Source organism: Diceros bicornis, assembly GCF_020826845.1.
Source record: "Diceros bicornis minor isolate mBicDic1 chromosome 7 unlocalized genomic scaffold, mDicBic1.mat.cur SUPER_7_unloc_2, whole genome shotgun sequence".
NCBI lineage: Eukaryota > Metazoa > Chordata > Mammalia > Perissodactyla > Rhinocerotidae > Diceros > Diceros bicornis.
This window is the reverse complement of record NW_026690921.1, coordinates 42826-58209: the sequence shown is the minus strand read 5'-3', so window position 1 is coordinate 58209 and position 15384 is coordinate 42826.

The following is a 15384-nucleotide window of genomic DNA, read 5'->3' as shown; positions in this document are numbered from 1 at the left end:
GCCCCATCTCCCTTACTTCCAGCTAGTAAGGATCACATAATTCCTAACAAAGTTTTGACACAGATTCCCAATTCGGGCATTCAGAACATATAGCACGTTGCTGTAAGCAAGCACATTCTCATTCAAAGTTGCAAGTTACTATGTAGGAACAAGTTTCTATAGGTATTTCAAAGATGCCCAGAACTGAGCTAAACTTGGTATGTGTCCAACTCCTAGAAATAACTTCATGCCCCATCTCCCTTACTTCCAGCTAGTAAGGATCACATAATTCCTAACAAAGTTTTGACACAGATTCCCAATTCGGGCATTCAGAACATATAGCACGTTGCTGTAAGCAAGCACATTCTCATTCAAAGTTGCAAGTTACTATGTAGGAACAAGTTTGTATAGGTATTTCAAAGATGCCCAGAACTGAGCTAAACTTGGTATGTGTCCAACTCCTAGAAATAACTTCATGCCCCATCTCCCTTACTTCCAGCTAGTAAGGATCACATAATTCCTAACAAAGTTTTGACACAGATTCCCTATTCGGGCATTCAGAACATATAGCACGTTGCTGCAAGCAAGCACATTCTCATTCAAAGTTGCAAGTTACTATGTAGGAACAAGTTTGTATAGGTATTTCAAAGATGCCCAGAACTGAGCTAAACTTGGTATGTGTCCAACTCCTAGAAATAACTTCATGCCCCATCTCCCTTTCTTCCAGCTAGTAAGGATCACATAATTCCTAAAAAAGGCTTGACACAGATTGCCAATTCGGGCATTCAGAACATATAGCACGTTGCTGTAAGCAAGCACATTCTCATTCAAAGTTGCAAGTAACTATGTAGGAACAAGTTTGTATAGGTATTTCAAAGATGCCCAGAACTGAGCTAAACTTGGTATGTGTCCAACTCCTAGAAATAACTTCATGCCCCATCTCCCTTACTTCCAGCTAGTAAGGATCACATAATTCCTAACAAAGTTTTGACACAGATTCCCAATTCGGGCATTCAGAACATATAGCACGTTGCTGTAAGCAAGCACATTCTCATTCAAAGTTGCAAGTTACTATGTAGGAACAAGTTTGTATAGGTATTTCAAAGATGCCCAGAACTGAGCTAAACTTGGTATGTGTCCAACTCCTAGAAATAACTTCATGCCCCATCTCCCTTACTTCCAGCTAGTAAGGATCACATAATTCCTAACAAAGTTTTGACACAGATTCCCAATTCGGGCATTCAGAACATATAGCACGTTGCTGCAAGCAAGCACATTCTCATTCAAAGATGCAAGTTACTATGTAGGAACAAGTTTGTATAGGTATTTCAAAGATGCCCAGAACTGAGCTAAACTTGGTATGTGTCCAACTCCTAGAAATAACTTCATGCCCCATCTCCCTTACTTCCAGCTAGTAAGGATCACATAATTCCTAACAAAGTTTTGACACAGATTCCCAATTCGGGCATTCAGAACATATAGCACGTTGCTGTAGGCAATCACATTCTCATTCAAAGTTGCAAGTTACTATGTAGGAACAAGTTTGTATAGGTATTTCAAAGATGCCCAGAACTGAGCTAAACTTGGTATGTGTCAAACTCCTAGAAATAACTTCATGCCCCATCTCCCTTACTTCCAGCTAGTAAGGATCACATAATTCCTAACAAAGTTTTGACACAGATTCCCAATTCGGGCATTCAGAACATATAGCACGTTGCTGTAAGCAAGCACATTCTCATTCAAAGTTGCAAGTTACTATGTAGGAACAAGTTTGTATAGGTAGTTCAAAGATGCCCAGAACTGAGCTAAACTTGGTATGTCTCCAACTCCAAGAAATAACTTCATGCCCCATCTCCCTTACTTCCAGCTAGTAAGGATCACATAATTCCTAACAAAGTTTTGACACAGATTCCCAATTCGGGCATTCAGAACATATAGCACGTTGCTGTAAGGAAGCAGATTCTCATTCAAAGATGCAAGTTACTATGTAGGAACAAGTTTGTATAGGTATTTCAAAGATGCCCAGAACTGAGCTAAACTTGGTATGTGTCCAACTCCTAGAAATAACTTCATGCCCCATCTCCCTTACTTCCAGCTAGTAAGGATCACATAATTCCTAACAAAGTTTTGACATAGATTCCCAATTCGGGCATTCAGAACATATAGCACGTTGCTGTAGGCAATCACATTCTCATTCAAAGTAGCAAGTTACTCTGTAGGAACAAGTTTGTATAGGTATTTCAAAGATGCCCAGAACTGAGCTAAACTTGGTATGTGTCCAACTCCTAGAAATAACTTCATGCCCCATCTCCCTTACTTCCAGCTAGTAAGGATCACATAATTCCTAACAAAGTTTTGACACAGATTGCCAATTCGGGCATTCAGAACATATAGCACGTTGCTGTTAGCAAGAACATTCTCATTCAAAGATGCAAGTTACTATGTAGGAACAAGTTTGTATAGGTATTTCAAAGATGCCCAGAACTGAGCTAAACTTGGTATGTGTCCAACTCCTAGAAATAACTTCATGCCCCATCTCCCTTTCTTCCAGCTAGTAAGGATCACATAATTCCTAAAAAAGGTTTGACACAGATTGCCAATTCGGGCATTCAGAACATATAGCACGTTGCTGTAAGAAGCGCATTCTCATTCAAAGTTGCAAGTAACTATGTAGGAACAAGTTTGTATAGGTATTTCAAAGATGCCCAGAACTGAGCTAAACTTGGTATGTGTCCAACTCCTAGAAATAACTTCATGCCCCATCTCCCTTACTTCCAGCTAGTAAGGATCACATAATTCCTAACAAAGTTTTGACACAGATTCCCAATTCGGGCATTCAGAACATATAGCACGTTGCTGTAAGCAAGCACATTTTCATTCAAAGATGCAAGTTACTATGTAGGAACAAGTTTGTATAGGTATTTCAAAGATGCCCAGAACTGAGCTAAACTTGGTATGTGTCCAACTCCTAGAAATAACTTCATGCCCCATCTCCCTTACTTCCAGCTAGTAAGGATCACATAATTCCTAACAAAGTTTTGACACAGATTCCCAAATCGGGCATTCAGAACATATAGCACGTTGCTGCAAGCAAGCACATTCTCATTCAAAGTTGCAAGTTACTATGTAGGAACAAGTTTGTATAGGTATTTCAAAGATGCCCAGAACTGAGCTAAACTTGCTATGTGTCCAACTCCTAGAAATAACTTCATGCCCCATCTCCCTTACTTCCAGCTAGTAAGGATCACATAATTCCTAACAAAGTTTTGACACAGATTCCCAATTCGGGCATTCAGAACATATAGCACGTTGCTGTAAGCAAGCACATTCTCATTCAAAGTTGCAAGTTACTATGTAGGAACAAGTTTGTATAGGTATTTCAAAGATGCCCAGAACTGAGCTAAACTTGGTATGTGTCCAACTCCTAGAAATAACTTCATGCCCCATCTCCCTTACTTCCAGCTAGTAAGGATCACATAATTCCTAACAAAGTTTTGACACAGATTCCCAATTCGGGCATTCAGAACATATAGCACGTTGCTGTAGGCAATCACATTCTCATTCAAAGTTGCAAGTTACTATGTAGGAACAAGTTTGTATAGGTATTTCAAAGATGCCCAGAACTGAGCTAAACTTGGTATGTGTCCAACTCCTAGAAATAACTTCATGCCCCATCTCCCTTACTTCCAGCTAGTAAGGATCACATAATTCCTAACAAAGATTTGACACAGATTCCCAATTCGGGCATTCAGAACATATAGCACGTTGCTGTAAGCAAGCACATTCTCATTCAAAGTTGCAAGTTACTATGTAGGAACAAGTTTGTATAGGTATTTCAAAGATGCCCAGAACTGAGCTAAACTTGGTATGTGTCCAACTCCTAGAAATAACTTCATGCCCCATCTCACTTACTTCCAGCTAGTAAGGATCACATAATTCCTAACAAAGTTTTGACACAGATTCCCTATTCGGGCATTCAGAACATATAGCACGTTGCTGCAAGCAAGCACATTCTCATTCAAAGTTGCAAGTTACTATGTAGGAACAAGTTTGTATAGGTATTTCAAAGATGCCCAGAACTGAGCTAAACTTGGTATGTGTCCAACTCCTAGAAATAACTTCATGCCCCATCTCCCTTTCTTCCAGCTAGTAAGGATCACATAATTCCTAAAAAAGGCTTGACACAGATTGCCAATTCGGGCATTCAGAACATATAGCACGTTGCTGTAAGCAAGCACATTCTCATTCAAAGTTGCAAGTAACTATGTAGGAACAAGTTTGTATAGGTATTTCAAAGATGCCCAGAACTGAGCTAAACTTGGTATGTGTCCAACTCCTAGAAATAACTTCATGCCCCATCTCCCTTACTTCCAGCTAGTAAGGATCACATAATTCCTAACAAAGTTTTGACACAGATTCCCAATTCGGGCATTCAGAACATATAGCACGTTGCTGTAAGCAAGCACATTCTCATTCAAAGTTGCAAGTTACTATGTAGGAACAAGTTTGTATAGGTATTTCAAAGATGCCCAGAACTGAGCTAAACTTGGTATGTGTCCAACTCCTAGAAATAACTTCATGCCCCATCTCCCTTACTTCCAGCTAGTAAGGATCACATAATTCCTAACAAAGTTTTGACACAGATTCCCAATTCGGGCATTCAGAACATATAGCACGTTGCTGCAAGCAAGCACATTCTCATTCAAAGATGCAAGTTACTATGTAGGAACAAGTTTGTATAGGTATTTCAAAGATGCCCAGAACTGAGCTAAACTTGGTATGTGTCCAACTCCTAGAAATAACTTCATGCCCCATCTCCCTTACTTCCAGCTAGTAAGGATCACATAATTCCTAACAAAGTTTTGACACAGATTCCCAATTCGGGCATTCAGAACATATAGCACGTTGCTGTAGGCAATCACATTCTCATTCAAAGTTGCAAGTTACTATGTAGGAACAAGTTTGTATAGGTATTTCAAAGATGCCCAGAACTGAGCTAAACTTGGTATGTGTCAAACTCCTAGAAATAACTTCATGCCCCATCTCCCTTACTTCCAGCTAGTAAGGATCACATAATTCCTAACAAAGTTTTGACACAGATTCCCAATTCGGGCATTCAGAACATATAGCACGTTGCTGTAAGCAAGCACATTCTCATTCAAAGTTGCAAGTTACTATGTAGGAACAAGTTTGTATAGGTAGTTCAAAGATGCCCAGAACTGAGCTAAACTTGGTATGTCTCCAACTCCAAGAAATAACTTCATGCCCCATCTCCCTTACTTCCAGCTAGTAAGGATCACATAATTCCTAACAAAGTTTTGACACAGATTCCCAATTCGGGCATTCAGAACATATAGCACGTTGCTGTAAGGAAGCAGATTCTCATTCAAAGATGCAAGTTACTATGTAGGAACAAGTTTGTATAGGTATTTCAAAGATGCCCAGAACTGAGCTAAACTTGGTATGTGTCCAACTCCTAGAAATAACTTCATGCCCCATCTCCCTTACTTCCAGCTAGTAAGGATCACATAATTCCTAACAAAGTTTTGACATAGATTCCCAATTCGGGCATTCAGAACATATAGCACGTTGCTGTAGGCAATCACATTCTCATTCAAAGTAGCAAGTTACTCTGTAGGAACAAGTTTGTATAGGTATTTCAAAGATGCCCAGAACTGAGCTAAACTTGGTATGTGTCCAACTCCTAGAAATAACTTCATGCCCCATCTCCCTTACTTCCAGCTAGTAAGGATCACATAATTCCTAACAAAGTTTTGACACAGATTGCCAATTCGGGCATTCAGAACATATAGCACGTTGCTGTTAGCAAGAACATTCTCATTCAAAGATGCAAGTTACTATGTAGGAACAAGTTTGTATAGGTATTTCAAAGATGCCCAGAACTGAGCTAAACTTGGTATGTGTCCAACTCCTAGAAATAACTTCATGCCCCATCTCCCTTTCTTCCAGCTAGTAAGGATCACATAATTCCTAAAAAAGGTTTGACACAGATTGCCAATTCGGGCATTCAGAACATATAGCACGTTGCTGTAAGAAGCACATTCTCATTCAAAGTTGCAAGTAACTATGTAGGAACAAGTTTGTATAGGTATTTCAAAGATGCCCAGAACTGAGCTAAACTTGGTATGTGTCCAACTCCTAGAAATAACTTCATGCCCCATCTCCCTTACTTCCAGCTAGTAAGGATCACATAATTCCTAACAAAGTTTTGACACAGATTGCCAATTCGGGCATTCAGAACATATAGCACGTTGCTGTTAGCAAGAACATTCTCATTCAAAGATGCAAGTTACTATGTAGGAACAAGTTTCTATAGGTATTTCAAAGATGCCCAGAACTGAGCTAAACTTGGTATGTGTCGAACTCCTAGAAATAACTTCATGCTCCATCTCCCTTACTTCCAGCTAGTAAGGATCACATAATTCCTAACAAAGTTTTGACACAGATTCCCAAATCGGGCATTCAGAACATATAGCACGTTGCTGCAAGCAAGCACATTCTCATTCAAAGTTGCAAGTTACTATGTAGGAACAAGTTTGTATAGGTATTTCAAAGATGCCCAGAACTGAGCTAAACTTGCTATGTGTCCAACTCCTAGAAATAACTTCATGCCCCATCTCCCTTACTTCCAGCTAGTAAGGATCACATAATTCCTAACAAAGTTTTGACACAGATTCCCAATTCGGGCATTCAGAACATATAGCACGTTGCTGTAAGCAAGCACATTCTCATTCAAAGTTGCAAGTTACTATGTAGGAACAAGTTTGTATAGGTATTTCAAAGATGCCCAGAACTGAGCTAAACTTGGTATGTGTCCAACTCCTAGAAATAACTTCATGCCCCATCTCCCTTACTTCCAGCTAGTAAGGATCACATAATTCCTAACAAAGTTTTGACACAGATTCCCAATTCGGGCATTCAGAACATATAGCACGTTGCTGTAGGCAATCACATTCTCATTCAAAGTTGCAAGTTACTATGTAGGAACAAGTTTGTATAGGTATTTCAAAGATGCCCAGAACTGAGCTAAACTTGGTATGTGTCCAACTCCTAGAAATAACTTCATGCCCCATCTCCCTTACTTCCAGCTAGTAAGGATCACATAATTCCTAACAAAGATTTGACACAGATTCCCAATTCGGGCATTCAGAACATATAGCACGTTGCTGTAAGCAAGCACATTCTCATTCAAAGTTGCAAGTTACTATGTAGGAACAAGTTTGTATAGGTATTTCAAAGATGCCCAGAACTGAGCTAAACTTGGTATGTCTCCAACTCCAAGAAAAAACTTCATGCCCCATCTCCCTTACTTCCAGCTAGTAAGGATCACATAATTCCTAACAAAGTTTTGACACAGATTCCCAATTCGGGCATTCAGAACATATAGCACGTTGCTGTAAGCAAGCAGATTCTCATTCAAAGATGCAAGTTACTATGTAGGAACAAGTTTGTATAGGTATTTCAAAGATGCCCAGAACTGAGCTCAACTTGGTATGTGTCCAACTCCTAGAAATAACTTCATGCCCCATCTCCCTTACTTCCAGCTAGTAAGGATCACATAATTCCTAACAAAGTTTTGACACAGATTCCCAATTCGGGCTTTCAGAACATATAGCACGTTGCTGTAAGCAAGCACATTTTCATTCAAAGTTGCAAGTTACTATGTAGGAACAAGTTTGTATAGGTATTTCAAAGATGCCCAGAACTGAGCTAAACTTGGTATGAGTCCAACTCCTAGAAATAACTTCATGCCCCATCTCCCTTACTTCCAGCTAGTAAGGATCACATAATTCCTAACAAAGTTTTGACACAGATTCCCAATTCGGGCATTCAGAACATATAGCACGTTGCTGTAAGCAAGCACATTCTCATTCAAAGTTGCAAGTTACTATGTAGGAACAAGTTTGTATAGGTATTTCAAAGATGCCTAGAACTGAGCTAAACTTGGTATGTGTCCAACTCCTAGAAATAACTTCATGCCCCATCTCCCTTACTTCCAGCTAGTAAGGATCACATAATTCCTAACAAAGTTTTGACATAGATTCCCAATTCGGGCATTCAGAACATATAGCACGCTGCTGTAGGGAATCACATTCTCATTCAAAGTAGCAAGTTACTATGTAAGAACAAGTTTGTATAGGTATTTCAAAGATGCCCAGAACTGAGCTAAACTTGGTAGGTGTCCAACTCCTAGAAATAACTTCATGCCCCATCTCCCTTACTTCCAGCTAGTAAGGATCACATAATTCCTAACAAAGTTTTGACACAGATTCCCAATTCGGGCATTCAGAACATATAGCACGTTGCTGTAAGCAAGCAGATTCTCATTCAAAGATGCAAGTTACTATGTAGGAACAAGTTTGTATAGGTATTTCAAAGATGCCCAGAACTGAGCTAAACGTGGTATGTGTCCAACTCCTAGAAATAACTTCATGCCCCATCTCCCTTACTTCCAGCTAGTAAGGATCACATAATTCCTAACAAAATTTTGACACAGATTGCCAATTCGGGCATTCAGAACATATAGCACGTTGCTGCAAGCAAGCACATTCTCATTCAAAGATGCAAGTTACTATGTAGGAACAAGTTTCTATAGGTATTTCAAAGATGCCCAGAACTGAGCTAAGCTTAATGTGTCGAACTCCTAGAAATAACTTCATGCTCCATCTCCCTTACTTCCAGCTAGTAAGGATCACATAATTCCTAACAAAGTTTTGACACAGATTCCCAAATCGGGCATTCAGAACATATAGCACGTTGCTGCAAGCAAGCACATTCTCATTCAAAGTTGCAAGTTACTATGTAGGAACAAGTTTGTATAGGTATTTCAAAGATGCCCAGAACTGAGCTAAACTTGGTATGTGTCCAACTCCTAGAAATAACTTCATGCCCCATCTCCCTTACTTCCAGCTAGTAAGGATCACATAATTCCTAACAAAGTTTTGACACAGATTCCCAATTCGGGCATTCAGAACATATAGCACGTTGCTGTAAGCAAGCACATTCTCATTCAAAGTTGCAAGTTACTATGTAGGAACAAGAATGTATAGGTATTTCAAAGATGTCCAGAACTGAACTAAACTTGGTATGTGTCCAACTCCTAGAAATAACTTCATGCCCCATCTCCCTTACTTCCAGCTAGTAAGGATCACATAATTCCTAACAAAGTTTTGACACAGATTCCCAATTCGGGCATTCAGAACATATAGCACGTTGCTGTAGGCAATCACATTCTCATTCAAAGTTGCAAGTTACTATGTAGGAACAAGTTTGTATAGGTATTTCAAAGATGCCCAGAACTGAGCTAAACTTGCTATGTGTCCAACTCCTAGAAATAACTTCATGCCCCATCTCCCTTACTTCCAGCTAGTAAGGATCACATAATTCCTAACAAAGTTTTGACACAGATTCCCAATTCGGGCATTCAGAACATACAGCACGTTGCTGTAAGCAAGCACATTCTCATTCAAAGATGCAAGTTACTATGTAGGAACAAGTTTGTATAGGTATTTCAAAGATGCCCAGAACTGAGCTAAACTTGGTATGTGTCCAACTCCTAGAAATAACTTCATGCCCCATCTCCCTTACTTCCAGCTAGTAAGGATCACATAATTCCTAACAAAGTTTTGACACAGATTCCGAATTCGGGCATTCAGAACACATAGCACGTTGCTGTAAGCAAGCACATTCTCATTCAAAGTTGCAAGTTACTATGTAGGAACAAGTTTGTATAGGTATTTCAAAGATGCCCAGAACTGAGCTAAACTTGGTATGTGTCCAACTCCTAGAAATAACTTCATGCCCCATCTCCCTTACTTCCAGCTAGTAAGGATCACATAATTCCTAACAAAGTTTTGACACAGATTCCCAATTCGGCATTCAGAACATATAGCACGTTGCTGTAAGCAAGCACATTCTCATTCAAAGATGCAAGTTACTATGTAGGAACAAGTTTGTATAGGTATTTCAAAGATGCCCAGAACTGAGCTAAACTTGGTATGTGTCCAACTCCTAGAAATAACTTCATGCCCCATCTCCCTTACTTCCAGCTAGTAAGGATCACATAATTCCTAACAAAGTTTTGACACAGATTCCCAATTCGGGCATTCAGAACATATAGCACGTTGCTGTAAGCAAGCACATTCTCATTCAAAGATGCAAGTTACTATGTAGGAACAAGTTTGTATAGGTATTTCAAAGATGCCCAGAACTGAGCTAAACTTGGTATGTGTCCAACTCCTAGAAATAACTTCATGCCCCATCTCCCTTACTTCCAGCTAGGAAGGATCACATAATTCCTAACAAAGTTTTGACACAGATTCCCAATTCGGGCATTCAGAACATATAGCACGTTGCTGTAAGCAAGCAGATTCTCATTCAAAGATGCAAGTTACTATGTAGGAACAAGTTTGTATAGGTATTTCAAAGATGCCCAGAACTGAGCTAAACTTGGTATGTGTCCAACTCCTAGAAATAACTTCATGCCCCATCTCCCTTACTTCCAGCTAGTAAGCATCACATTATTCCTAACAAAGTTTAGACACAGATTCCCAATTCGGGCATTCAGAACATATAGCACGTTGCTGCAAGCAAGCACATTCTCATTCAAAGATGCAGGTTACTAGGTAGGAACAAGTTTGTATAGGTATTTCAAAGATGCCCAGAACTGAGCTAAACTTGGTATGTGTCCAACTCCTAGTAATAACTTCATGCCCCATCTCCCTTACTTCCAGCTAGTAAGGATCACATAATTCCTAACAAAGTTTTGACACAGATTCCCAATTCGGGCATTCAGAACATATAGCACGTTGCTGCAAGCAAGCACATTCTCATTCAAAGATGCAAGTTACTATGTAGGAACAAGTTTGTATAGGTATTTCAAAGATGCCCAGAACTGAGCTAAACTTGGTATGTGTCCAACTCCTAGAAATAAGTTCATGCCTCATCTCACTTACTTCCAGCTAGTAAGGATCACATAATTCCTAACAAAGTTTTGACACAGATTCCCTATTCGGGCATTCAGAACATATAGCACGTTGCTGCAAGCAAGCACATTCTCATTCAAAGTTGCAAGTTACTATGTAGGAACAAGTTTGTATAGGTATTTCAAAGATGCCCAGAACTGAGCTAAACTTGGTATGTGTCCAACTCCTAGAAATAACTTCATGCCCCATCGCCCTTACTTCCAGCTAGTAAGGATCACATAATTCCTAACAAAGTTTTGACACAGATTCCCTATTCGGGCATTCAGAACATATAGCACGTTGCTGCAAGCAAGCACATTCTCATTCAAAGTTGCAAGTTACTATGTAGGAACAAGTTTGTATAGGTATTTCAAAGATGCCCAGAACTGAGCTAAACTTGGTATGTGTCCAACTCCTAGAAATAACTTCATGCCCCATCTCCCTTACTTCCAGCTAGTAAGGATCACATAATTCCTAACAAAGTTTTGACACAGATTCCCAATTCGGGCATTCAGAACATATAGCACTTTGCTGTAAGCAAGCACATTCTCATTCAAAGTTGCAAGTTACTATGTAGGAACAAGTTTGTATAGGTATTTCAAAGATGCCCAGAACTGAGCTAAACTTGGTATGTGTCCAACTCCTAGAAATAACTTCATGCCCCATCTCCCTTACTTCCAGCTAGTAAGGATCACATTATTCCTAACAAAGTTTTGACACAGATTCCCAATTCGGGCATTCAGAACATATAGCACGTTGCTGTAAGCAAGCACATTTTCATTCAAAGTTGCAAGTTACTATGTAGGAACAAGTTTGTATAGGTATTTCAAAGATGCCCAGAACTGAGCTAAACTTGGTATGTGTCCAACTCCTAGAAATAACTTCATGCCCCATCTCCCTTACTTCCAGCTAGTAAGGATCACATAATTCCTAACAAAGTTTTGACACAGATTCCCAATTCGGGCATTCAGAACATATAGCACGTTGCTGTAAGCAAGCACATTCTCATTCAAAGTTGCAAGTTACTATGTAGGAACAAGTTTGTATAGGTATTTCAAAGATGCCCAGAACTGAGCTAAACTTGGTATGTGTCCAACTCCTAGAAATAACTTCATGCCCCATCTCCCTTACTTCCAGCTAGTAAGGATCACATAATTCCTAACAAAGTTTTGACACAGATTCCCAATTCGGGCATTCAGAACATATAGCACGTTGCTGTAAGCAAGCACATTCTCATTCAAAGTTGCAAGTTACTATGTAGGAACAAGTTTGTATAGGTATTTCAAAGATGCCCAGAACTGAGCTAAACTTGGTATGTGTCCAACTCCTAGAAATAACTTCATGCCCCATCTCCCTTACTTCCAGCTAGTAAGGATCACATAATTCCTAACAAATTTTTGACAGAGATTCCCAATTCGGGCATTCAGAACATATAGCACGTTGCTGTAAGCAAGCACATTCTCATTCAAAGTTGCAAGTTACTATGTAGGAACAAGTTTGTATAGGTATTTCAAAGATGCCCAGAACTGAGCTAAACTTGGTATGTGTCCAACTCCTAGAAATAACTTCATGCCCCATCTCCCTTACTTCCAGCTAGTAAGGATCACATAATTCCTAACAAAGTTTTGACACAGATTCCCAATTCGGGCATTCAGAACATATAGCACGTTGCTGTAAGCAAGCACATTCTCATTCAAAGATGCAAGTTACTATGTAGGAACAAGTTTGTATAGGTATTTCAAAGATGCCCAGAACTGAGCTAAACTTGGTATGTGTCCAACTCCTAGAAATAACTTCATGCCCCATCTCCCTTACTTCCAGCTAGTAAGGATCACATAATTCCTAACAAAGTTTTGACACAGATTCCCAATTCGGGCATTCAGAACATATAGCACGTTGCTGTAAGCAAGCACATTCTCATTCAAAGATGCAAGTTACTATGTAGGAACAAGTTTGTATAGGTATTTCAAAGATGCCCAGAACTGAGCTAAACTTGGTATGTGTCCAACTCCTAGAAATAACTTCATGCCCCATCTCCCTTACTTCCAGCTAGTAAGGATCACATAATTCCTAACAAAGTTTTGACACAGATTCCCAATTCGGGCATTCAGAACATATAGCACGTTGCTGTAAGCAAGCACATTCTCATTCAAAGATGCAAGTTACTATGTAGGAACAAGTTTGTATAGGTATTTCAAAGATGCCCAGAACTGAGCTAAACTTGGTATGTGTCCAACTCCTAGAAATAACTTCATGCCCCATCTCCCTTACTTCCAGCTAGTAAGGATCACATAATTCCTAACAAAGTTTTGACACAGATTCCCAATTCGGGCATTCAGAACATATAGCACGTTGCTGCAAGCAAGCACATTCTCATTCAAAGTTGCAAGTTACTATGTAGGAACAAGTTTGTATAGGTATTTCAAAGATGCCCAGAACTGAGCTAAACTTGGTATGTGTCCAACTCCTAGAAATAACTTCATGCCCCATCTCCCTTACTTCCAGCTAGTAAGGATCACATAATTCCTAACAAAGTTTTGACACAGATTCCCTATTCGGGCATTCAGAACATATAGCACGTTGCTGCAAGCAAGCACATTCTCATTCAAAGTTGCAAGTTACTATGTAGGAACAAGTTTGTATAGGTATTTCAAAGATGCCCAGAACTGAGCTAAACTTGGTATGTGTCCAACTCCTAGAAATAACTTCATGCCCCATCTCCCTTACTTCCAGCTAGTAAGGATCACATAATTCCTAACAAAGTTTTGACACAGATTCCCTATTCGGGCATTCAGAACATATAGCACGTTGCTGCAAGCAAGCACATTCTCATTCAAAGTTGCAAGTTACTATGTAGGAACAAGTTTGTATAGGTATTTCAAAGATGCCCAGAACTGAGCTAAACTTGGTATGTGTCCAACTCCTAGAAATAACTTCATGCCCCATCTCCCTTACTTCCAGCTAGTAAGGATCACATAATTCCTAACAAAGTTTTGACACAGATTCCCAATTCGGGCATTCAGAACATATAGCACGTTGCTGTAAGCAAGCACATTCTCATTCAAAGTTGCAAGTTACTATGTAGGAACAAGTTTGTATAGGTATTTCAAAGATGCCCAGAACTGAGCTAAACTTGGTATGTGTCCAACTCCTAGAAATAACTTCATGCCCCATCTCCCTTACTTCCAGCTAGTAAGGATCACATAATTCCTAACAAAGTTTTGACACAGATTCCCAATTCGGGCATTCAGAACATACAGCACGTTGCTGTAAGCAAGCACATTCTCATTCAAAGTTGCAAGTTACTATGTAGGAACAAGTTTGTATAGGTATTTCAAAGATGCCCAGAACTGAGCTAAACTTGGTATGTGTCCAACTCCTAGAAATAACTTCATGCCCCATCTCCCTTACTTCCAGCTAGTAAGGATCACATAATTCCTAACAAAGTTTTGACACAGATTCCCAATTCGGGCATTCAGAACATACAGCACGTTGCTGTAAGCAAGCACATTCTCATTCAAAGATGCAAGTTACTATGTAGGAACAAGTTTGTATAGGTATTTCAAAGATGCCCAGAACTGAGCTAAACTTGGTATGTGTCCAACTCCTAGAAATAACTTCATGCCCCATCTCCCTTACTTCCAGCTAGTAAGGATCACATAATTCCTAACAAAGTTTTGACACAGATTCCCAATTCGGGCATTCAGAACATACAGCACGTTGCTGTAAGCAAGCACATTCTCATTCAAAGATGCAAGTTACTATGTAGGAACAAGTTTGTATAGGTTTTTCAAAGATGCCCAGAACTGAGCTAAACTTGGTATGTGTCCAACTCCTAGAAATAACTTCATGCCCCATCTCCCTTACTTCCAGCTAGTAAGGATCACATAATTCCTAACAAAGTTTTGACACAGATTCCCAATTCGGGCATTCAGAACATACAGCACGTTGCTGTAAGCAAGCACATTCTCATTCAAAGATGCAAGTTACTATGTAGGAACAAGTTTGTATAGGTTTTTCAAAGATGCCCAGAACTGAGCTAAACTTGGTATGTGTCCAACTCCTAGAAATAACTTCATGCCCCATCTCCCTTACTTCCAGCTAGTAAGGATCACATAATTCCTAACAAAGTTTTGACACAGATTCCCAATTCGGGCATTCAGAACATACAGCACGTTGCTGTAAGCAAGCACATTCTCATTCAAAGATGCAAGTTACTATGTAGGAACAAGTTTGTATAGGTTTTTCAAAGATGCCCAGAACTGAGCTAAACTTGGTATGTGTCCAACTCCTAGAAATAACTTCATGCCCCATCTCCCTTACTTCCAGCTAGTAAGGATCACATAATTCCTAACAAAGTTTTGACACAGATTCCCAATTCGGGCATTCAGAACATACAGCACGTTGCTGTAAGCAAGCA